The 26,669-nt window shown below is 38.7% G+C and overlaps 1 non-coding gene across 1 annotated transcript; it reads right to left on the bottom strand.

Annotated features, from left to right (window-relative positions):
- Positions 1-24,494: 24,494 nt before the first annotated feature.
- On the bottom strand, positions 24,495-24,568 carry TRNAN-GUU (transfer RNA asparagine (anticodon GUU)). The gene has a single exon. It is a non-coding gene; the product is annotated as a tRNA-Asn (tRNA).
- Positions 24,569-26,669: the final 2,101 nt, after the last annotated feature.

Genomic DNA, 26,669 nt, shown 5'->3' with positions numbered 1-26,669 from the left:
GAGAGAAACAAATGGATTTATTCATACTAAGGTGTAAATGATTGACATCATTAAAAGTTGTGTCCTGAGACATTAATACAATGAAAAATTCTAAACTGAAATTAAACTGAAATGTCCAAAGATATATTTTGGAAGCTCTCTGGAAGCAGGAATGTCTCACAAAAGGAGTAGACTGAAAAATGAGACAGAAGGGGCAGAGAAAATGAAATACGAGGGACCAAGAGGAAAAATAGACTGATGATAATGTCCAATTTCAAGAGATAATTTCCTATTTTCCTTCCTATATATGCAAATCTGGAAGAAGCCAGAATTAAAAAAAAAAATTAAGAAAACAATTCTATATACTGCGGAAACTATGACAAGACACATGATACTGTGAAGATACAAATACCATGAAAATTCTTTAATGTCTTGTGAATAAAATTATAAAAGTGTCCCAAATTCAATATACACCCCTACCTAGTTAATGTTAATAAGTGACCTGAGTTTTCTAGTTAGTGATATCAATAGCCAGAACAGTCAGGCTTCAGGTCAGGAAAATAAGTTTTTTTATGGACCATTCCAGAGCAAATAATAAAGGAAAAGAAGTTAGTGTTTACCAGAAAGATAGCATTGTTTTTGACATAAGCAAAAAACCCTCATCAAGACATTATGATGGGACCTTTCCAGATCCATTATCTCTAAGGCAAGTAGTTAGCCTAAGCCAAGAAAGTGAAGTAGGATGCCCTTGCTTTAAAAAAAAAAGAAAAGAAAGGAAAAGAAAGAACAACAGAACCACTTTGTGAATCAACATAACTACGCATCTTAAAGTATGTTTGGATTTCCTTGGAGAGGAAATTTTTATTTCCTCATCTGTAAAATGAAGAATCTGGTCTAATCTGTGTTTACCAAGGCAAGTATGTGAAGCAACATCTTTCTGTCATTAAATTTCCACCAATCATGAGCAATTGGTGAGGTTGTCACGAAGGCAACTTTACCCATTTTAAACACCAGGTTTTTTTTTTTTTTAAGATTTTATTTATTTATTCATAAGAGAGACAGAGAGGCAGAGACACAGGCAGAGTAAGAAGCAGGCTCCTTGCAGGTAGCCTAATGTGGAACTCAATCCCAGGACCCCAGGATCACCACCTGAGCTAAAGGCAGATGCTCAACCATTGAGCCACCAGGTGCCTAACTACCAGATCTTTATTCTGAGATTGTGTCCCACCTTGTATGAAATAGGGATGAAAATGGATAGCTGTTTTTCTTTTCTCCTCCTTCTCCTCTCCCAACTCCTCCTTCATCTTTGGATCGTTCTTATTAGCAGAATATAAGAGTTGATGGATTTCTATTGGTCACAGACATTTAAGAATGAAAAACACCTATTTTCCAATGATGTGTATCTAAAGCCTCTTCCAATATCAATGCAAATTAATTCAAAATGGTCTTCTAGTTTTTTCTTGCACCAGCAGATCTCAACATAGTTCTTTTAAATCTTGATCTTTTTCCTACATTGTTATACCTCTTTGTTGGTCTATATATATATATATATATATTTTTAAGATTTTATTTATTTATCCACGAGAGACACACAAAGAGAGAAGCAGAGACACAAGCAGAGGGAGAAGCAGGCTCTCCACAAGGAGCCTGATGTGGGACTTAATCCTGGATCCCAGGATCACGCCCTGAGCGGAAAGTGGCGCTAAACCGGGGAGCCATGGGGCTGCCCTGTTGGTCTATATTTAAATTATGAAAGATAAACTTAAATTTTTAAAAAGATTTTTATTTATTCATTCATGAGAGACACAGGCAGAGGGAGAAGCAGGCTCCATGCAGGGAGCCCAATGTGGGACTCGATCCCAGGTCTCCAAGACCATACCCTGGGCCAAAGGCAGTGCTAAACCCCTGAGCCATCCGGGCTGCCCTTTTTTTTTTTTTTTTTTTAATTTTAAGTAGGCTCCATGCTTGACATGGGGCTTGAACTCACGACCCTGAGATTGAGAGTCACATGCTTTACAAACTGAGCCAACCAGGTTCCCCAAAAAAGTAATTTAAAATGTGACAAGCACTGAACTGAAGGTCAGCTGTGGTAGTTCTAATGTCCACCTACATACCCGGCAACGGTACCCTATAGGACTCCTCTTGAAGATGAAATGACACAGTAAACACACTGTCTACTTCAGTTGTGTGCTACCAACTAATGATGACAGCATGAAGGAGTTTCTAAGGTGTTTTGTTCATTCTTTCCATTAGATTAAGAAAATGTCAATGGAAAAAAAATTAAAAAAAGAAAATGTCAATGGCCCCCAAAAATGCCAATTGTCCATATCAAAAAATAAGAACAATAATTACCTGCAACAGCTTCCATACATAAACATCCAAAATAATGATCCTCTCACCTTGATTTCATTCATATGTTATGGGACATTGTTCCAGCAAGTTCTTGCTGGCTAGGTACTTCAAGCAAATATCCATAGGGGTTGGCAAACCCAGTGTCAGTGCCTGACTGGAACATATGTTTCATAATTTTTAATCACAGAGATCACTTTTCCTCTAAAAGAACTGGATAAGGATTTGGAGATGTAAACTCTTGTTTTAGCTCAGTTTTACTTCGGAACTCTGATCAAGTAACCTCACTCCTGCACCCTCAGTGTCCTGCCTATAAGTAGGGAGAATAATATCTCATTAGACACCTCAAATAAAAAAAAAAGACACCTCAAATATTATTTCATAGCATTCTTGTGAGATAGGTAACACAGGAAAATCCTGTGAAAACTACAAAGCACTATAGATATATTTAAAAGTTTGCTCAAATTCAATATTTACTGTTTTGCAACTTCTAGAAACATTCTTATATATAGCATCCAAGTGAAATACCATAAAATACTATAAATTTCCAGTCATGTACATCTACAAGCTTTTATTTCTCCCACTGGCCTTTATATAGAACTCTGTGCCTTCTAAAAAATGGCCCCATGAAGCAAATTCTTTGTGATAGTTAAGGGCTCTGTTGCCTTTAGGAAGACCACCAAAATTTCTTCCCAAACTTTTCCAAGAGATAAGTTTCTCTATACTTACTCTTCAGTTTATGAGAAGCGATAAAATAATCTCAAGATTTCAGAACCAAATAAGCAGCAGACAGGAATCAGTTTGAAGGAATATTAGCAGTTTCAAATCCTTTAGCAGTCAGACATAGGGACCTGCATGGTTTTCTCAATAATTCAAAATATGAGAACCCTCTTTTAAACATCAAAATATCTCCATTACTGAAAAACATATAATGACCAAAAACTACAAAACTTGTCATGCTTTTGAGTGAATTTTTATTTTCCTAATCACAAGAGTATCTGTATACATTTGAGAATTAGCACATAGACAATAATTAGTGAGCACAGACATGAAAGGACCTCAGCATATTCTGACCCACAACCACGCAACCACTGACCTATAGCTTACCCCTGCCATGTTTTTTGTCTTCCATAAGAGAATAATTAATTTCTCACTCCAGCAAAATGAGAGAAAATGAGAAAAAATCAGACATGGATATGGCAAGTTTCTGCCTTACTGGCTTTCATTTTAGATTTATCTATCTATCTATCTATCTATCTATCTATCTATCTATCTATGATACACCGAGAGAGAGAGAGAGAGAGAGAGGCAGAGACACAGGAGGAGGGAGAAGCAGGCTCCATGCAGGAAGCCCACTGGGGGACTCGAACCTGGACCCCAGGATCACGTCCTGAGGCAAAGGGAGATGCACAACCGCTGAGCCACCCAGGTGTCCCTCTGTGTAGCTTCTTATAAAATTATTGGGTAAAAAAAATAATAATAATAAAAAAAATAAAATAAAATTATTGGGTATTACTTTGTACAGAAGGGCTACTGATTCACACTTGTACTAAAATACGGATATATTTGTAGTGGGCTGCTGTTCAGTGCAGCTTTTTATAGTCTAATGGGACACGGGAGAATTTTTACATTGTGCAGAACTGAATCAAAGCTTTTGGGGACATCAAGCAAAACCGGCCCCTTTGTCCAAGTGCCCGTGGTACCCCCACATGTCAATTCCTTGTGTTGACCTCAAACGCCTCACGTTTCCAAACCTACTGCAGTCTGCATACACACTACTTCCCCGAGTGAGAACCACTGGAGAGAGAATATCAAAATGTGAAGAAGTCACATGAGCACAGGCTGCATATCAGTGTCTTTTGAAAACTCTCCTGGATATACATTTAAGGTTGATTTGAACTTTAATTAAGTCACACTTGAAGGCTCTCTAGGGCTTTTAAAAATTAAAGAGCTTTCAAGATAGAATACTGCATGTCCTGCTTTAAACACTGGACAATGATAAAAGCTGAAAGCTGAAGCAACCACAATGCTAATCACAACCCTCCACTGAAAGCTCTGCAATCGAAGAGATACAACAACTCTACTCATTTCTTTCTTTTGTTTAGCCACCAAATGCAATTAAGGGTTATTACATTTTCTTCAGTCACGTTTTTAACATTTGTGTTCCACATTTTGGCTTTTAAATTTTGGCAGGATATCATGCATCTCAATACATGATTTCTATTGCGTTAATTCACAATAATCAACTCTGGATTTCCAAAAGTCTATTTGTAAGGGAATGAGAGTTAAGATTTATGAGCAGGAGTGTCCAAAACCCTCACACATTAAAAAAAAAGAAAAAAAAAAGCCCTAAAGCTTCATGGATTTTGCTGTGGTCACCAATCCTGAAACCACATATAAATCATAGGGTTTTTGTTTTGTTTTGTTTTGTTTAGACAACAGCAAAATCTAATAAGTATTAAGTCAGATTGACTGAAAACAATATCAGGTGCATGTGTGGATTCTCCCTTCCATCTTAATGGTGTTAATGTTCCTTAAAGGTGCATGCGTTTGACCACATCACCTCTTCACCCCATGTTCCAACATTGAGTTAATCATACATTTAATTTAGTTATTTTTCTTATTTTTAAAAAAGATTTTATTTATTTATTCATGAGAGAGAGAGGCAAAGACATAGGCAAAGGGAGAAGTCCCTGATATGGAGGAACTCAATCCTAGAACCCCAGGATCACACTCTGAGCCATCCAGGTGCTCCCTATTTTTCTTCTTTAGATAATGAATAGAGACTGAGAAGCAGACTCCCAGCCGAAAGGAGAACCTGATGCAGGGCTTGATCCCAGAAGAAGGCAGACACTCAACTATGGAACCATTAGGCGCCTGAATCATACATTTAATTTAACTAACAGTTACAATCATAACAGTCTGAGCATTCTTTTTTGGGAATAGATGCCTTAGATTATCAAAACAGAATCTTTACTAAAAATATCCCCGTGCTATTGATTTTTTTGATAATTAAGAATTAAGACTGGAGTCGTTAGTAGCATCAACCATAATATGTTGCACATCTGTAGAGCACTCAGTAGGTTTCTGCGGATAAGATCAGGAGTTTGTGAATTTTCCAAAACTTGTTCTAGCCACAAAAATACAGTTAATTTAATGAACTGCTAAGTAACATGAATCGTCCATTTTTCTGTTGTCCTAATAATATCTTACATTAGAATTCAAAGACATTACAAAGGCAGAAATAATAAATCACCTGCTCTCTGAAATTCCTAAAACGTGTAGTTTTCAAATTGTCTATAAAAAATCCGATCTCTTACTTTATAAAATGCTATAGCGGTAAGAGATATAAACAATTCTTTTTTTTTCTTTCTCTCTTTTTCTTCATTTTTTTTTTTTTTTTTTGTAAATAGAGTAAGTCCCCAGTGAGACTTTTTTTTAACCTAGTTATTGATTTATGGTCTCAAGACTATTTTATTAGGAAGCTTTCTTTCTCCCATTTGGGCAATTTATTTTTGGCATGAGAATCTAGGCCAAATACAAAGTTCCTTGAATAATTTCTGGAATGAAAACTGTTGAAAATTCTCTATAAATATAATTTGAATTTAGAACATTAATATGATATTAAAAGCCTGTCTATAATACAAAGTATGTTATTAGATGTTCCAATATGATGCATGTCTTTAAGGCAAATTTACAGGACTGCAGTCTCTATTCTGCTATATGAACAAAATTATGTGTTATCTGAAACATGAAATTTGGTGAGTATAAATTCATCTAGATGTATATTCAATAAATAAACTAATATAATAATATTATCCTTTATCAGACATCACTAACAAACATTTATTAAGTACCTACAAAAACAGTTCTTTCCCTTAAGTTTAATATGTAGGAAGGAATACTGTAGATGAACATAAACCTATTGCCAATTGCATACAGTGTGGACATTGGTATAGAAAATCTAAAATGGAAAACTAGAAATGTTTTTAAAAATATTTTCTAAGTTCAGTAAATGGTTTCTTGCATCCTATAGGCATTAAATAAATACTAAAAATGCATCATTAATGAAGCATCATCCATGAGAGCAACAAAGACATACCTCTGAAAAGAGATCAACTGTGGAACTCAGCCAGCCACAGCACCCTTCATTTGAATGGTCTCCTTCCAACATCCAGCACCTAGTTTTGTATTTGTAATTTTGTATTCCTTTTCTTAAAGTACACCTCCCAAACTGCATAAGCTGAAGACCCCACAAAACCTGGATCTGTCCCAGTGTGGCAATAAACAATGTGTGATTCCATAACTGAGTACAATACTTGGCTGAGATATTTCAAAACTCTATAGCCAGAGAGATATACCAGATTCCTACATGACAAAACTCAATACTATTAAAATGTCAAGTCTCTCAAAATCAAATTGAGCATTTAACATGAGTGTGATAAATATTCCACCAGTATTTAAAGCATAACAAAACTTCATTTTAGAAACATCTGGAAAAAAATAAGAATCACTAATAAATTTTTGAAAAAAATGATTCACTGAATGTGAGGTTCAAGGCTAAGGAGAAAGGACTTGTTTTTTCCAGATACAGAACATATAATAAACCTTCAACAATTTAGACAATGCTGTACTGGTGTGTAATAGACACTGAACAAAACAGACATTAGTACATGTAAGAAGATCAAGAAATAACAAAAGAAGCACACAAAATCAAAAGGAGAGGGAAGAAGTGTTAGGAAAATGAAAATGTTGCAATTGGTTAGATTTGGGAGTGGAAATCCATTTAGATCTTAATTTTACACCATTCACTCTAAATAGTAAAGAAATATTTTTAAATATTAAATTATATAAAAATTATAAGAAAATAAACATTAAAATTTTCAAACTCAATAGAGGAATGAGTTGTTAAAGCTTAGAAATAATGAAACAAGTTACAAAATAAAATAATGACAAAACTGACAGTATAAAAATTAAAAATGCACAAAAAAATTACTCAAAGACAAGCAATATGTACAGATAAAATACTTTCTGCAACTATGCAATATTAATATCAATCTTATATAAAGAACTCATACAAATCTATAAGAAAGGCACCAAGACCCCAATAAATAAATATGTAGAAACCATGCCCAGTCGGCAGTACTTCAAAAATTTAAATATGGATTTACCATATGACCCAGCAATTGAGTTCCCAGATATATACCCAAAAGAGATAAGAATATATGTCGACACGAAAACTTGTACATTAGTGTTCAAAGAAGTATTACTCATGATAGTTAAAAAATGGAAATAATCCAAATAACCATCAACCATGAACGGATAAATAAAATGTGTTATAAATAAATTAGTGATATGTATCCCTCCATCAATTTTATGAGATATATTATTCCTTCAGTCCTAATTGTGCTCTACAACTATGTTTACAATAAACATTTATCCTTCAAACTATTTCCAAACTAGATTTGTTAAATATGTTTTTAAAGTAAAGATAAGCATATAACCTATTTTAAAGTATTACAAATAGTATCAAATATGGCAATCTCTTTAAGGAAAGCCACTTACAATCAGAATGGAATACTCTTTATTTTTAAAAAATTCCAGATGACAATTCTACATATAATAGCTAATGTTTTGTTACTTCATTTCAGAAATTTAGAATATTTCTTTGAAACAGAAAATACAATATTCATATATATTTCATCATTGATAATCTGGCACATAAAATTTCAAAAATAGGTAGATTAGAGATAACAAAAAGAAGGCTGAGGATGGACAGGATTTTAATGAAAAGTTGCAATTTATCAATTATAATAATTTAATTAAACAGTACAAATCTTCAGAAATGTTGTTTTATTTTATTTTATTTTAGAAATGTTGAGTTTTAAAACATTAAAAGTTCAATCAAGAATCAGCACTCTACAAAGTATTCTTGTCCTCCTTCTTCTCCATCTCCTTTCTGACAAAAATCAACATAATCAAAATGCTGTACAATTTTCCTCAACACTACATATTTCATTGAGGCCAAAAACCAAGTGAATACACGTGAGCTTCAAATCTAAGGAACAAAACTTGTGTGCTGCTTCATTCTACCTTGACTCAGCCAATCAGAATCCAATGTTGCCTTAGAAACCCTCATGCTTATTACAAAAACAACTCTGTTGCTTGGTTTTTAAATATTTACTGAGAAATAATTTTTTTAAGATTTTATTTATTTGAGAGAGAGTGCAAAAATATGGGGAGGGGAGGAATGGAGAGAGAGGGAGAAGCAGTCTCCCCTCCCAGCAGGAAGCCGGATGGGGGGCTTGATCTCAGGACCCTGAGATCATGACCTGAGGCAAAGGCAGACACTTAATCAATTGAGCTATTCAGGCGCCCCTAGACATAATTTTAATTTATTGGTAAACAGTCAACATTTCAGAAAAATAAAACAGAAATATATTATCCTGATTGCTTTTCCACTATTATATGAAGACTCAACAGAAACTAAGAGAACCATTTCACCCTGTTGTCATATTGATTTCTTGTTCACCAAAACCTTTGGTAATAGAGAAAAAAAAGTATATATTCTTTCTTTGTCCATATGTACTGCATACCTTATATTTCATTACATACAAATGTATTTGGCAGATTCAATTGCATTCAATTATTTTATACCTTCCTGTCGTATGTGAAAAAATAGAAGCAAAACTTTAATGAGAAACAAAGAAAACTTTAATAAATTACAAAAGTAGACACTATATTGGCCATGTTCTCAGACTATACTGATGTAACCATAAGTTAATAAAATTAACACTACTTGAAAAAATCTTAAACCTCTCCTAAATAACTTTTAAGTCAAAAAGTAAATAATAATTATAGATTATCTATAAAATAATGAAAAGGAGAATTCTTCTCTGTTTGGCAAATTTAGATCTAAATGATTCAATCTTTCTTAAAAAAAATAAAAATATAAGAACCAACCATGTAATTTTTCACATTACTACAACAAATAAACTAAAACTTGTATTACCCACAACTCGGCACCAAGACATGTTATACAACTCAACACCAATAAAACAAATAATCTGATTTTAAATCGGGCAGAGAAACTGAGTAGACATTTTTCCAAAGAAGATATACAGAAAGCTAACAAACATATGAAAAAGTACTTAGCATTACTCATCATCAGGAAATGCAAATCAAAACCACAATGAGATATCACCCTATATCTGTCAAAATAGCAAGAAACAAGAAGTGTTGGTAAGGATGTGGATAAAAAGGAATCCTCTTACACTGATGGTAGGAATGCAAATTGGTGCAGTCACTGTGGAGAACAGTATAGAGGTTCCTCAAAAAATTAAAACTAGAATTACCATGTGATCCAGTAATTCCACTACTGGAAATTTACCTAAAAAACACAAAAACACTAATTCAAAAAGATATATGCACCCCTTTGTTTATTGAAGCATTATTTACATTAGCAGCATTATTTACATTATTATATAGGCAACCCAAGTCTCTACTGACAGATGAATGGGTAAAGATGATGTTGTATATCTATGATGGAATATTACTCAGCCATCAAAAAGAATGAAATGTTACCATTGCAATGACATGGATAGAACTAGAAAGTATTATGCTAAGCAAAATAAGTCAATCAGAGAAAGACAAATGCCACATGATTTCACTCATATGTGGAATTATGAAACAGAACAAACAAAGCAAAAAAGGGACAAAAAAAAACAGATTCTAAACACAGAGAATAAACTGGTAACTACTAGTTTGGGTGAGAGGATGGGTAAAATAGGTGAAGAGTATTAAGATAATACATATTGAGATGAGCACTGAGTAGGAAGTGTTGAATCACTATATCATACACCTGAAATTAAATACTGTACATTAATTATACTGGAATTAAAAAAAATCAAGCATACAATTTAAAAAAAGACAAAAACAGCAATGACTTAAGGAAGACAGGAAGAATCAATAAATAACAAACACAAAAAGGAAAATAATTAAGCAAAAAAACAAAACAAAAGTCCCTAGACTTGTGCGGTGGATGTTGTGCCCCACTCCACCAGACCATCTTCATGTTAAGGCCGTTGCTGCTGGCTCACAGTTGAATTCATCCTCTGGAATTACTCTCAACCAAAGGAAGCTACCTTGCCTGAAGTTTATGCCCCTTCATCAAAGGCAGCCCATATCCAATGGCTGGTCAATGCAAGGAGACAAAGTCCTCCAAGCCTTGATTTGGTACATCTGCAAAAGGCTACTTGGCTTCAGAGCTCTCCATGGAATCAGCTGAGGATGCTACTGTAACTGCAGTACAGTTCAACTTCTCTCTTTGCCCAAAATGATCCCTCTTGTTCCCTCAAAGGAGCTGTTCCTAGAGCATCTCTCAATAAAACTTTTACATGCAAATCGCAGTATCTAAGGTCTAAGTTCCTAAGGTCATTCAATCTGCAATAGCTGGCATAGGAAGTGGTCCTAGGAAGCAGGCTTTAAAATGAAATTTTGAAGCGGGGTCACCCACTGGCCAGGTGGCGATGAAGACCCATCAGTGGCAGTCCACAGAGAATGGATAGCCTCTGGTGTGAGACACTGGTGCAATTATTAAAACTTACCCTATGTGAATGGGGGTAGGATATTGGTGAGAGGGAATGCACTGGCAAGTACAGTAACTCAGGAATTTGAAAGAAAGAGAAAGTTGTAATTACAAGGATAATGAAACGGGCTGCTGCTGAGGACTATGGATGAACTGGAGAAGGACAATGAAGGAGGTTAACTAATCACCAATTAAGGGTGTCCATGAAAGTCAGACAGCCTCTTTGGCACCATATAAAGAGACTCTCATCTCCTATGAGCAGAGACCAGAAAAGGGTGAGGGTCAAGCCCAGGACTCATTATAAGAGTAGCAGAACTTCAGGAAAGGGATTCTCAAGCCAGGTCAATCTACTACCCAAAGTTAGAACCTGTTGGGACAGAGCTGGCCCTAAGGCATGGGATGGGGACATCTTGACTTCCTACATTTTCCCCAGCCTCTGGGTCTGCAGGAGTGGCCCATTTCCTCCCATAAGCACTCCTTTCTTGCTTGAAGACAATGCAAAGTCCTCTGGCTTGCAAGACCACAGGCATTCCCGTCACATCTACCCCCTCCTAGCCATCAGACAAATAAGTAGGGTTAAGGCATAATGTAATCCAGTCTGCTGAGGGAGAGAAGAGATTATGCCCCCCAAAGGACCCATAAGACCACACTAACATGTACCAGCAGAAGCCAAGAGTGTATAATTGGGACAGATCTTAGGGATCTTGGATCAAGGTGGGTAGAAAATAAAGCTGGGTAAAGGAAAGCTGATCAATAACAACAATCTTATGACCTACAACCTGACAAGCATCCTGGGAGATGATGCTAACTGCTGGGATGGCTCTCAGAAGCTGGTAGGAAACCCAGCTGCATTTGTTGAGGAGAGACCACCACAGATGTGAGAGCAAACAGGAAAATAAAGGTTTCAGAGTGTTCAGAAAAATGGTCTAGAGAGTGATGCTATTTTAAACCAGAAAACTTCCCCACCAGCAATGTTCTGTGGCAGAGCCCAGAGGACAGTCTGTTTAATAAACAGGGAAAGCACAGGGATGAGGGGCACCAGTGTCATGATGAAAGTCAGCATTGTTGTCTTCTGTAATGACTTCTTGGGCTGACACTGGGAATGCTCTTACAGAACTGATTTCTCTGATAGCAATCGGGTGATAGAGTCCTGAAGAAATGGAGGGCAGATGGTGGGCAATTATGGTAATGACTGGCAAGGTTAGATTGAAGGCATAGGGGCCTGACCCACTGAGATAAGGAGATGCTTAATAGAACACAGCATCCTTAGGGACAAGATGGATGAGCAGCCAATAAACCTATTGGTCAAACTATACAATCAAAAGGAGTCAAGGATGGATCTTCAGGAGGCTGAGAGTAGTCACCCCAATAAAAAAAAACTACTGTACTATGCCTAGTTTCTGGATCTGAATCATTACTCAGGCTGAAAATCCACTGACTAAAGGATGGACTGGGCCCCAGGAGGAAGAATCCTGTTGCTCATGTCCAGTTATATGATAAAGATCCTCCCAATCCCTCCACCACAGGGACATACAGTCATTTATTATGATACATTGGGGAAAGAGAAATTCCCACACATTTCAAGGACACAGAATTGGAATTAGCAGTGATACTTCAAGACCTAAATTATCAGGACCTCTGGGTGGCTCAGCGGTTAAGTGCCTGCCTTTGGCCCAGGGCGTGATCCCATGGTCCCGGGATCAAGTCCCACATCAGGCTCCCTCCATGGAGCCTGCTTCTCTCTCTGCTTGTATCTCTGCCTCTGTGTGTGTGTGTGTCTTTCATGAATATATAAATAAAAATTTTTTTAAAAAGACATAAATTGTCATCATGCTCCCCTGCCATCCCTACCACCCTCCACTCCCACTAGGGTGGGCACTTTCACAAACCAGGTAATAAATGGCATTGTAGTTTCATGAACACCCAGCAGTGCTGAATGCAGAAATTGGAATGGATATACTTGGTAGTTGGTACAAAGCCCCACATTGGTTCCTTGGCCTGTGAGTAGGGCATGAGCTGCCCTCCAGGAAAGGCCAAATAGAAACTCTGACAGTGCCCCCTCCTACCCCCAGTCTATCTGGTAAATAAAAACAATATCATGCCACAAGGAAAATGCAGAGATTCCTGCCACCCTTAAACATCTGAAGTATGCAGCGGAGATCCTCATTGTATTGCCGTTTGATTCACTGGCCTGACCTTTACAAAAACCACATGATTCCTGGAGGATGACCTATTTAGTAGTGGCACCAATGGTACCATGGCCTCAGGTGTATGGCCTGTGGTCATCTCACCAGAAAGGAAGGTGAGAAACAGTTTGCATTCATGTAGGACAGACACAAGAATATGCTTCCAGTCTAGCTCCAGGCCTAGGTTAATTCTCTCACCCCTGGTCATAATGTGACCTGAGGGGACCTGCACTGTCCAGATATGCAGAACATCATGGTGGTCTCTACCCATGACATCAATTCCACAGAGATTGAGAGGCCACCAGAGCAGTGAAGTTATAAGGAATCCTGTGGTCTGAAGCACCCCTTCCAAAAATAATTGGCAAAGTGTTTCATCTCACAATTCCTACCACTAAGAAAATAGCAAAATGCCTGCTAGAGCTCTCAGGTGCCACACTCAAGAACACCGTTTCAATCCATTTATTGGGTAACATGAAAGGCTGCCAGTTCTGAGCAGAGTCTAGAGCAAGAAAGGGCATTGCAGTAAGTCTGGGCTGCCTGCAATGCCAAGCAGTCTTGACACTTGGGCCACATGACTCAACATACCCTGTGATATTAGATGTGTCTTTGTCTGGTAGGAAAAGATGCCTTGTGGAGTTCATGGCAATTCCAAAAGCAAAAATCACAATATAGGCCCCTATAGTTCTGGACCAAGGCCATGCTATCTGCAGCAAATCGTTACACATCATTTAAAAATCATCTGTAGGGGCACTTGGGTGGCTCAGTCAGTTGAGTGTTCAACTCTTGGTTTTTGCTCAGGTCATGATCTCAGGGATGGAGACTGAGTCCTGCATTGGGTTCCATGCTCCACACAGAGTCTACTTGTTCTTCCCCCTTCCCTTTTACCCCTCCCCCCAATTCATAAATAAAATCTAAAACAAATAACAAAACAAAAACAAAAACCAGCTTTGAACATGCTTCTGGACCCTAGTAATAGAATGCCTGACCATACATCCTCAAATGACCATGAGACCAGAAGTGTTCATCCTGAGCTGGGTTCTATCAGGCCCATAATGTTATAAGGTTAAGCAGTCCCAGAAGCAATCCACTGCAAAAGGAACTGATATATTTGGGATCAGGGTGAAAGGAGACAAGCAAGCCACATGGGCAAGTGGACTAAACCCCCCATTTCATTCACCAGTATTGCATCTCCCTCAGTCAACAACTGTGGCCATATTGGGGTTAGGGAGCTGGGGAGGGAGAAGGTCTCTTCTGACCAGATGACAAAGGAGGAAAAAGGCTACATACAGTCACAATGGGTCAGGTCAGTATGTGGGTGCAAGCCAAATACTATACTACTATAGCAGCTATACTACTGCCCCACTCAGGAGGGACCCTGAAAGGCAGCAATAAGGACAAAACTTTTCAATGGGCAGAGTTTCATTCAAGTAGTACCTCGGTATGGAGAGGGATGAGGCCCAAGGTAGAAACATATACAGACTCATGGCAGTGGTGAGTGGCTTGGCTGGTTAGTCTGGGGCTACAAAAGTAAATGATTGGAAGACTGGCGTGGTAGCAAGTCCTCAAAGAAGACCCCAAATAATTCTGCAATGCCCTCAATGTACGTGTTTCTATGCTCATCAACAGGAGGGACTTTCATCCCCTGCCTATGAATCTGGATACAATCCATAACTGTTCTGACCAACAGAACGCAGAGGAAGAGTATTTCCAGACTTCTGTGCCCAGACATTGAGAAAGCCTAGCTTCTTTCACTCTCTCTCTCTTTGAGCTACCCTACTGGAGAGACAGGACTTGAAGGATGAGATGCAATGTAGAGAAAGGCCACACAGAGGAGCCTGAGGTACCCAACATCTCATCCCAGCTCCAATCTGGCTGCAATCCCATGAGGGACCCCCACTAACACCAGGAAAGGCACTGCTTAGCTGAGCCCTGGTCAGCTCATGGAATCAAGAGATATAATAAAACAGCAGTTGTATGAAGCTACTGAATTTTATAGTAGTTCATTATGAAACAGTAGATAACTGAAACAGAACTTGGTATCTGGGAATAGGTGTCTGCCATAATGTAAAGCAAACACATGGCATTAACTTTGGGACCAGTGGCAAACAGAAGACAGAGCTCTGGGCAGCCCGAGTGGCTCAGTGGTTTAGCGCCACCTTCAGCCCAGGGCGTGATCCTGGAGACCTGGGATCGAGTCCCAGGTCAGGCTCCCTGCATGGAGCCTGCTTCTCCCTCTGCCTATGTCTCTGCCTCTCTCTCGTTCTGTGTGTCTCTCATGAATAAATGAATAAAATCTTAAAAAAAAAAAAAAAAAAGAGAGAGCTCTTAGAGAGACCATTAGTAAAAGCTTGAAAGACAGCGACAAGATGGCTATTGGAGACTGAAGGTGTTATGTGTTAACAGTATGTGGTACAAACACACACACACAACACAGTGGTGAAACTCTCACCTGCAGTCAGGTGGGAAAAGGGACCCAAGGAACTCAGAGATCTGGCTGAGGATATTTATAGGCAGACTTGAAAACTTTGCTTTGTTTTGTTTTGTTTGTAGCTGCCTATGAAAAAGTACATGAAAGGCACCTAGGTGGCTCAGTCGGTTGGGCCTCTGCCTTCAAGGTCATGATCCCACGGTGCTGGGATCAAATCCCACATAGGGCTCCTTGCTTGGTGGGAAGCCTGCTTCTCCCTCTCCCTCTGCCTGCTGCTCTCCTTGCTTGTGTGCTGTCTCTGTCAAATAAATAAAATCTTTTAAAAAATAAAAAAGAAAGAAATACATGAAGAGTAAGATAAACAAAAAAGGAAGTATAGTCTTCAAACAGAATTGAGAGGGAACATCAGGGAACCAGGATTTAATAGATTTGATAGCAGTGCTGTCTCTCCAGATAAGGCAAGCCCTTCAAGGTACGAAATGGACTCAGAGGGAAAACAAAATCAAATCTAGGACACGGAGAGTAAAACATGTCTCAGCGTAAAGTTCAGATCAAGGAATGGAACCCGAAGACTCTTTGTGGAAACCTCAGGAAGAGTTTAGGTGATGTGTCATAAAGCCTTTCAGCTGAACAAAAAGCCTTCTAGGAAATCCCGAGGGCGTGCCTCTCAGCTAGACAACAGGGCTTCTAAGAATCAGAAGGAAGGTGTTCCAGAGCAAACTCACAGTCCTGTTTCAGAAAGAAGGCAGGTGTGGCTTTCACCAAATGGAGTTGATTGTGATTGATACAAACGAAATGAGCAATGGTTTTAAAGGAACTGAATCCATTTGGACTGGAAAGGATAGAGATGGGTCTTAATGAAAAGAAGTCTCTGGAGGGTCGGACCTAGTTAGTACTTGGATGGGAAAAGAGGCCTCTGGGCCCTCAAACTTCTATAGGCAGGAAGCAGAAAAAAAATGTCCAGCTTTCTTTCTTTCTTTCTTTCTTTTTTTTTAAGATTTTATTTATTTATTCATTCAGAGAGAGAGAAGCAGAGACACAGGCAGAGGCAGAAGCAGGCTCTATGCAGGGAGCCCAATGTGGGACTCAGTCCCAGGACCCCAGAATCACACCCTGGGCCGAAGGCAGGCACTAAACTGCTGAGCCATCAGGGCTGCCTGGAGAGGGAGAATCTTAAGCAGGCCTGAGCCCAGCACGGAGCCTGACTCGGGGCTCCATCTCATGACCCTGAGATCAGGATCTGAGCTGAAAGAGTCAGGTGCTTAACCAACTGAGCCACCCAGGTGCCCCTCATCTACATCTAATTTTAATGATGAGGTCCTGGATTCTCAGACTTTCCTTGTTCTTGAGGATTTTGAGTTTTGAGGACTGGGAAAATATTCTATAGGATGAGCCTCTACTGAAATTTGTCTAATATTTTCATCATGAACAGGCTGGGATTATGAGTTTAGGGAAGGAAGGCCACAGAGGTGAAGTGCCATCAACTCAAGGGTACATACTGTCAACATGACTTATCACTACTGATGTTGTCCTTGATCACCTGGCTGAGGTAGTGTTTGTCAGGCTTCTCTACTGTAAAGTTACTATTTCCTGGCTCCCCCCACCACCACTTTCCATACTGTACTCTTTAGAAGAAAATCACTACGCACAACACACACTTAAGGGGTGGAGAATTATGCTCTCCCTTTCCTTCAGAGCCCACCTTCTTTTTTTTTTTTTTTTTTTTTTTTTTTTAGAGCCCACCTTCTTAAAAAATTAAATGTCCTTAAGTTAGGGTTCTGGGTTCTCCATTGTTTCCATTGGCTTACTTATCTATCGTTACATCAGTACTCTAATGTCCTATACGCTTTACTTTATAATAGATCTGAAATAAGGAGGGGGAACAAATCCCCTCAAAATAATTTTTAAAAATTTTTAATTGTGGTAAAAATCTACATAACACAAAGTTTACCATCTTTATCATTTTAAGTGCACAGCAGTGTTAAGTACAGTCACATTTTATGCAACCAGTCTCCAGAACTCTTTTCATCTTGCAAAACTGTAACTCTATACCCATTAAACCACAACTCCACATTCTCACCTTCCTCCAGCCTCTGGCAACTACCATCCATATGACTATTTCTGAATTTGACTATATAAGTGGCATCACACAGTATTGTATTTTTGAGACAGGTTTATTTTACTTAGCATAAAGTCCTCAAAGTTTACTCATGTTTGTCAGAATTTCCTTCCTTTTCAAGGCAAAATAATATTCCATTGTATGTCTATAGCACATTTTGCTTATCCACTCATCTATCAATGGACACTTGGGTTGCTTCCACATTTTAGCTAATATGAATAATTCTACTATGAACAGGGATGTACAAATATCTCTTTGACATCCTGTTTTCAATCCTTTTGATTATGTACCCAGAAGCAGAATTGGTTGACATTATGGTAGTTCTATTTTTAACTTTGTGAGGAAACACCATACTGTTTTCCATAGTGGCTGCACCGTCTTCCATTCCCACCATTAAAGCACATGGGTTTCCAATTTCTCCATGACCTCACCAACACTTGTTATTTTCTGCTTGTTGTTGTCACTCTGTTTTTTTGTTTTGTTTTGTTTTTATGATAGGCACACAGTGAGAGAGAGAGAGAGAGAGGCAGAGACACAGGCAGAGGGAGAAGCAGGCTCCATGCACCGGGAGCCCGACGTGGGATTCGATCCAGGGTCTCCAGGATCGTGCCCTGGGCCAAAGGCAGGCACCAAACCGCTGCGCCACCCAGGGATCCCCATTCTGTTGTTTTTATTTTTTATTTTTTTATTTTTTTATATATTTTTTAAATTTTTATTTATTTATGATAGTCACACACAGAGAGAGAGAGAGAGAGGCAGAGACACAGGCAGAGGGAGAAGCAGGCTCCATGCACCGGGAGCCCGACGTGGGATTCGATCCCGGGTCTCCAGGATCGCGCCCTGGGCCAAAGGCAGGCGCTAAACTGCTGCGCCACCCAGGGATCCCCATTCTGTTGTTTTTAAATGGTAGTCATCCTAATGCAGGTGAGGTGATATTTAACTGTTTTGATTTACATTTCCCTAAATGATTAGTGATTTTCAGCTTCTTTTCATGTATTTACATGTACATCTTCTTTAGAAAAATGTCTATTTTAGTGCTTTGTCTACTTTTTAACTGGGTTATTTTTTATATTTGAGTTATGGAAGTTCTTTCTATATTCCAGATATTAACCCTTTATCAGATATACTATCACAAAAATTTTCTCCCTTTCCATGGCCTGCTTTTTCACTCAATTGATAGTTTGCATAGAAGTTTTTAATTCTCAGGTAGTGCAATTTATCCATTTTTAATATGCTGCCTGTGCTTTTGGTGTCATATCAAAGACTTCATGGCCAAATCCAAGGTCACAAAGATTTCCCCTGTTTTCTTCTAAGAGTTTTATAATTTTAGATCTTACATTTAGGTATTTGATCCATTTCTAATTGATTTTTGTATATGATGTAAGGACTCAACTTTATTCTTTTGCATGTGGAAATCCAGTTTTGAACCTTTATTCAAAAGACTGTCCCTTTTTCCTTGTTCTGTACACTCTTGTTGAAAATCATTTGATCAGGGTCACCTGAGTAGCTCAGTGGTTGATCATCTGCCTTTGGCTCAGGTTGTGATCCAGAGTCCTAGGATCAAGTCCCACATTGGGCTCCCCACAGGGTGCCTGCTTTGCCCTCTGCCTATGTCTCTGCCTCTCTCTGTGTCTTTCATGAATAAGTAAATAAAATCTTAAAAAAGAAGAGAAAATCATTTGATCATATATAACAGCTTTATATGTGAGCTCCCTATCCTCCTTTAGTGGTAATTTTAAGAGAGAAAAGTAGAATTTAAATTTGTATATATAGTATGAATCCAGGTACTATTTTTATGTTATGAAAATGTCATTTAACAAATAAAAATCATACATGTTTATTATAGACAATTAGGAAGGTGAAGTATAAAAAAAGAAAAATGTCACTGATAATCTCATTTTTGTGTATTTCATTCACCATCAAGATATGTTTATACATCACCTATTATAAGCAGTTCAGTCTCATTACAAAATTGGGATCATGCTTTTGGATAGTTTGTATCTTGCTTTTTATGCCTAATGCTGTATTTTAACATTGTCCAAAGGCATTTTTCCCAAAATATATTATGTAAATGGCTATATGGTAATATACCGTCTAAATAACATACATATTTCCTTAGTGGTATTAAAAATTGGGCTTTCCACAACCTTACACATAGCTTTTTTTCACACAGATTAGATTTTCCTTTATAGTTATTTATACTTTCAAAATAACAGGATGACTATTTATTCTCCTCCAACAGAGAACCCTGGATTAAAATTCTTAAGATTTTAGAGTATATTATTTAGAAAACTACTGAGTCATCTTCTCTTGTTGTACCTTTTAATCTCAAATCTCATTGTGGTTTTAAAGTTTAAATTTATTTTCAAAAATAAAATTTTAATTAATTTAAATGCCATAATAGTGATTTCTAAAAGGTTGCTTTTATTTCATGTTTTTAAATATTTTATTTTTGGGAATCCCTGGGTGGCTCAGCAGTTTAGCACCTGCCTTTGGCCCAGGGTGTGATCCTGGAGTCCCGGGATCGAGTCCCACATCGGGCTCCCGGCATGGAGCCTCCTTCTCCCTCTGCCTGTGTCTCTGCCTCTCTCTCTCTCTCTCTCTCTCTCTGTCTTTCATGAATAAATAAATAGAACCTTTAAAAATTAAATAAATAAATATTTTATTTTTAAGTAATCTCTATCCCTAACATGGGGCTCAAATTTATAAGCCCAAGATCAAGAGTCACACATTCCAATGTCTGAGCCAGCCAGGCACCCCATGTTTCATGTTTTTAAATAAGTGGGTGTAAGAGAAGTTTCTGTTTACAGAAAAAATTCAAAACTTCAAATGTATAGTAAGTTTCCTATATTTTCTGCTTTAATAGCACAAATTTATTCTTACCAAGTTTATCATAGGTAGTTAGATCAAAAGTGAGTAGGCATGGAAAAGTGATTTCCAATTTCTATTATTTCTCTTGATCTTTGTGTGTAAATACTCATCTGATAGGATTTGGTAATAAGCCTTTGACTCCTGATCACGTTGTAACTTAATAATCCACATATTTATAATTTAAAAGTTGCATTTTGATGACTGGGAGAAGGACAAGACAGAAGTTTTTCTGGAATGTTGACAGTTACCATATTTATTGGTCAAGATATCGGTAAAAAGAGTTTCCTTTAAAATTATGTTCTGAGGGGCACCTGGCTGGCACAACCAACAGAACATGCAAATCTTTTTCTCAGGGTTGTGAGTTCAAGCGCTACAGTGGTTGTGGAACCTACTTTATAAAGATTACTTTAAGGGTTTTCTTAAGGATTTGAGTCCAAACAGTTAAATTTTAATGACGTTTTTAAAAAAAAATGTAAGCTATGAAAATAACTTAAAACTGACATATTTTCTACAATTTTATAAATATATTCTCACATCTTTCTTGTAAGTTCAACACTTATTTTCAATATGTAAAAACAGAATGAGCTGACACCAAGGGGGCTCAACCCAAAGCGCTACAAGTGAAATGCTGTGCTTGATAAAATTAACATTCTTAATCATTCAAAAGGTTGCAACTCCTTAAAGTATTTTCTAGTTAAATGTATTACAGTTTATTCTACCACCAATGTACTCCCGCTCTGCCAGTTGTAGCTACAAGTTGAACGTTTTAGGCCTCATGCCCACCAAAATTCCGAGAAATAAAATTAAAATTCATCATTACTCATTATGATGTATTACGGATGCAGAAACAAGGCATTTGTGTTTCTTTGGCAGTTTAAAAGTTTTTCCTCCCAAACCTTGTATCGTATGACATCAGACACAGGTGTTAGAAATGAAAACAGAGACATGGGAGCCATGTGCCTTCCTCCTGACCTCTATTATCCTAAGAAATGCTGCAATGTATAAAACATTTTAAATTATGAATTAGGGATCCCTGGGTGGCACAGCGGTTTGGCGCCTGCCTTTGGCCAAGGGCCCGATCCTGGAGACTCGGGATTGAGTCCCACATCGGGCTCCCGGTGCATGGAGCCTGCTTCTCCCTCTGCCTGTGTCTCTGCCTCTCTCTCTCTCTCTCTCTGTGACTATCATAAATAAATAAAAATAAATTATGAATTATTACAAGTTATATAAATATTACCTTCTCTGATAAGTGTGGAAGAGTATTTGTTTCACTTTTTTTTTCTTTTTTAAGATTTTATTTATTTATTCATGAGAGACACAGAGAGAGAGGCAGAGACATAAGCAGAGGGAGAAGCAGGCTTCCTGTGGGGAGCCCTATGCGGGACTCGATCCCAGGACCCCAGGATCATGACCTGAGCCAAAGGCAGGTCAGGCAAACAGTGAGCCACGCAGGTGCCCCTTGTTTCATCTTTTATTGCATTATTTTAGTGAGTTTTCCTCCGATTTTATATTTGAAGTTTAAATATAAACTGGTATATTTATATTTACTAACAGCTACATATTTACATACTCAGTTGCTTGACATAGCCTTTTAAGTAGTCTTCAGTCTTCAATTAACAATCTAAATGATCTTGACGCTTTTCTGGGCTTGGCTGGTATATAGAGCTAAGCAAGAAACTAAGAACAAAATAATGCTCCCCAGAAATAGTATTTATTGCAACATCTATAATCAACACACCTTAAAATTTTACAAAGGCAATCATCCATAAATATTTAAGCAATTTTTCTAAAATGCTTCCCACCTGTCTTATCTGTAAGCAGCAGTGAGTGCAGGGAAATATGCTAAGCACTTGCTCACATAATAAAATCAACTACTTACATTAAAGGGCCCTTTTGCACTCCTCGCGGCACCTCCATTCTCATTTAATCCTTCCTCTTCAGTTTCTGGCCTCAAAATCCTATTAATCCCCGAAATAGGATGAGATAGAACATACTTAAAAATTTAGGATCAAATTTAAAATTGACACCTAGGCACCTGTCCAGTACAAAACTTGGTGCTCACAAAGGTGTCCTGAAATCGGGGACTAGATAGAAATCCCAAATGCCACACAGCAGCCTTAGATTCTAGATTAGCCCCCATTATTTGAGTCTATTCTTCTTCCTATCCCTCTTCCATATTTTGCCTGGGCTATTCCAGTCTGCCTTTATTTCTAATCTTGCCTTCTCCAAATAAATGCTATTAAATTGTTTCCCAAAGACACGTTTCACATGAAGATTTCATGTTCCTACACAGTTTTCATTTCAATAAAATGAAGCAGTAAAATGAATGTGTAATTTAACAGTGTACCCTTTAGTATTCTATGAATGTTCAGTGGGTTTGGTTTTTTTTTTCCTTCATCAGATTTGAAGGAAAATATTAATGAAATTTCATAAAAAATTAATTAAAAATAACAGCTTTGGTTTTAAATTAACTAATTAATGAAGAAGCTCTGTGTTAGAGGAGGTAGTACAGTACAGCATGAGGAGCATGGGCTCTGGAAGCCTGAGCGCTTGGGTCAAATCTGAGCCATTGCCAGTGACTAGCTGCAAAATCAGGCAAAGTACTCCCACTGAGCCTGCTTCAGGGGGCTCATCTGTAGGGTGGCAACAATAGGACCTACCTGGAAGGGTTGTGAGGATCCCACTCATTCAGTGAAAGCACGCAGAGCAGTGACTGGCCAGGTCTAAACAATAAATGTTAGCCTTTATTAACATGAACACTTGGAGGAAAATATAAAGAAGAGCATAACTATTCATTTTGCAGGAATAAAACATCACTTTTCTCCAGGACCCTCTTTCAAATTTCTGTAATCCAGACCCAAGACAATAATTATGAAGAAACTATGATTACATCTCAAAGGCAGCCTATATTTAGAGAATGAAGTAGCAGGTAACTATTTTGAGAGAGCTTTGCATTTTGTGAAATAAATGGTATATGCTTATCGAATCAAAATACGTTAGCAGTTTCACTTTTAATCTTTCTCATAAGTCTTTTTAAAGTTTAACACAGTCACACAGTTGTTAAAAAAGAAAAGAAATGAAAAGAAAAACCACAAGTCTGCTTCCTTTCTGAAGAGATGGGAAATGCTGCAAGTCCATTCCATTCTCTACAAAACTCTGGCACTTTAGTATGAAAAGTAAAACATAGCACATAAATAAATACTCCTGCAATAGTGTCCACACTATTTGTTTATAGCCAACAAAACGTTTATGACAAACATTTTGGAATTTACCAAAAGCACAGAGAGTCAAGGTTTCGGTGAGTACTCGGGAGTAGATGTTTACGCTGCCCGGGGAAGAGACACACGTTGCATGATTCAACATTAGTGTTTAAAAACGTGGAAGAGTTTTAAATCAAAGCACAGCTTGAACTCGGCACCCTTTAAATGCATACCTGCCGGCGACGTCTGACACTGCAGGGCTCCTGCAGCGGAACCTGGGCAGCCCGGGCCGCCCTCCCGCGGCGGAGGCCTCGGGGGCGGCCAGGAGCGGCGGCGGCGGGTTCGAGCCCCGGGCGCGGAGAGGCGCGCGTCCGAGGGGCCCGGCCGGCAGGGCTGTGTGCGCGCTCCCGCCGCTCGGCGCCCGCGGGAGCCCGGCCAGGCCGCTGGAGCGAACCCGTGTGGCCTGGGCTTCAGCGGACGAACTCGGGCCCCCGGGGCATCCAGCGGTCAGCGTTTGGGAACCGAGAGGGGGCCTTACGGCGCTGGACCCCTCCGCCCACCCCGGGGCGCGCAGGAAGAGCCCACCTGCCGCCCGGGAGCCGGGGACGGCTGGGGGCGGGGCGGCCAGCGCTCCCGGAAGCAGAGGAGCCACCCGCGGGGTGGGCGGCGAAGCGAGAGCTGCGGTTTCTCTGGCTGTCGACCTCCGAGGGGTTGGTGGGTCTGAATTCCCGGGATCGGTGCAAAAGTTCCAGCGGCACGCCGTAAAAGCGGGCGTCGTCCCTGGGTGGGCTCGAACCACCAACCTTTCGGTTAACAGCCGAACGCGCTAACCGATTGCGCCACAGAGACTCCGGTGCCGTCCGCCTCTCCAGCCACGGCCTTTATGGAGAATCGTAAAGGCAGCGCATTACTGTTCTGTTCTCTGCTGCTCTTTGATTCATGTTATTAAAATCAGATTTTTTTTTTCCCCCACTCCGTATATCTAACCCTCTTAATTTTATTTTCCACCCTTAAAGCATCTTGGAAAGCTGTGAGACACCAGCAAGATCGAGCCAAACTTCAGACTGCAACTGGTATTATCAAGACACTGTCCTTTCTTTCCAACTCCCGTTTGGAACGTTCTGTCTCAGGAAGATGACTATTTCTGATGTTTCCTTTTATCGGAAAAGAAAAACTTTGATCTTGCGAGTTGAGAAACTCAATTTTTGTTTCCAACTCTTTATCCACGATTTGCTCTCTAGAGATCTTCAGGATTTACTGGTGTAGCATTCACAAGGTCATCTGAATGGTGTCTGCCCTTCCTTATTTTTATTTTCGGGTATCATTAAATACCTATTTGTTTGCATGTATCATGGCACCAGGTATCTGTCACTGACATTTTGTTATTGGGAAAGAGCGCTGGGAAACAGCTAGAGGAACACTCCTGAGGTCCGTGCGTTCTACTTCATTGCCTGATCGCCGCCTTCCATCCTCCCTCCAAGTAGCCTGCAGGCGCCCCCGTGGGAGCCATGCCCCCTTGAAACGCACGTTTCTTAGGATATTTATAACCCAATTTGAGGAAAGAGAAGTAAAAGAAGAAAAATGTATGATTTATGACTAACTCCTGAAAATGCCTAGCATAGAAACCCTGCTAGCAAACTTGCTGCATCTCTCTCTATATATACACTCTATATGAAAAATTATTCCCTTTGTATGAATATTTCCAGATGCCTCTCGAGGTGCTCTTCAAAGCTCCAAACACTCCTTATTCCCCCTCTTCTTCCCTCAAATAACTGCTAGTTTGCACTTGACAACTCTAAATTTTTAGCAGTTACCGCATTGCTCTGTCCAGAATCCCTCGAGAAACAATTCGTTTTGTGATTTATAGCAGTTGGATGCGACACGCCTCAGTCCAATCAACATTGTGAGTTCCTGTGGTTTGATAAGACAATTTAAATTGGCTTTGGAACCAATTAGCAGCATTCCTTGAAAGCGCTGGGATATTAAGCAGCTGTGAATTTACACCAGGCTGTACCACTCCTCTTGCAACAAACTTTCAGAAATGCACTTGAAAAGTCTGAATTTGGGGGGGAATCCAGGAAACTCTTATAAAGAACATATAATAATGAGTTTTATTTCATTTGTGATGCTACCTTCACATAGGATGACAAAATCTTCATTTGTATTTTACGCACCTGTTAATGTGAGCTAAAGCTACCGTGCACTGGTTTTTCTTCTATGAATACCAAGATGAGATGTTATTGTTCTTGTGTCTATTCAGTTAAAACAGACTGCAAGGAGGTACCTTACCACCCCTTCATTCAATATTTACTCTCCTGCTTAGAATAACACTAGAAAGAGTTCTGTTCCTGTAAATACCTTTAGCTGCAATCTCTTTTCCTCACTTCAGTCTTCATACAAACATTTTAACTTCTAAAAAGAGAGATAAGAAACGATTGATGAGAAAAATTAATTCAAAAAAGAATATTAATTTGCATGCTAAAAATGTGTCTATGTGAATGCCACCTTTGTTTTAAAACTCAGTCTTCAAGTCTGGTTCTGTAGTTGTTAATCTCTCTTTATAAAATTAATGACTATTTCCATTGTTCATTAGCTTCGCCTCTTTTTTTTTTTTTTTTTTTGGTGTCTTCACTTGAAAATACTTCAAAAGAACATGTAAATATTAAACATGCTAAATGGAATCTCAGTGTTTTACTCAGTGGTGTACATCACACACAGATTTTATGCAAAACGTTCCCTTACAAAAATAAGATTATGTGTTGTCCTCTAAATCTTTGTGATTATTTCATCTTAGGCCTTATATCTATGTCCAGATTTTAAATCTAAAGCCCACTGGATTAATTTTAGAAATATGCATTATTTTTTCTTAAATTTCAAGATAACCTAAGATAAATAATTCTTATAGCTTCATTAGTATTTAGGTCTTTACAATTGCTGAAAGTGAACAGAA

Source organism: Canis aureus, chromosome 5 (assembly GCF_053574225.1).
Source record: "Canis aureus isolate CA01 chromosome 5, VMU_Caureus_v.1.0, whole genome shotgun sequence".
NCBI classification, from domain to species: domain Eukaryota; kingdom Metazoa; phylum Chordata; class Mammalia; order Carnivora; family Canidae; genus Canis; species Canis aureus.
This window is presented reverse-complemented; position numbering and strand designations above follow the sequence as displayed.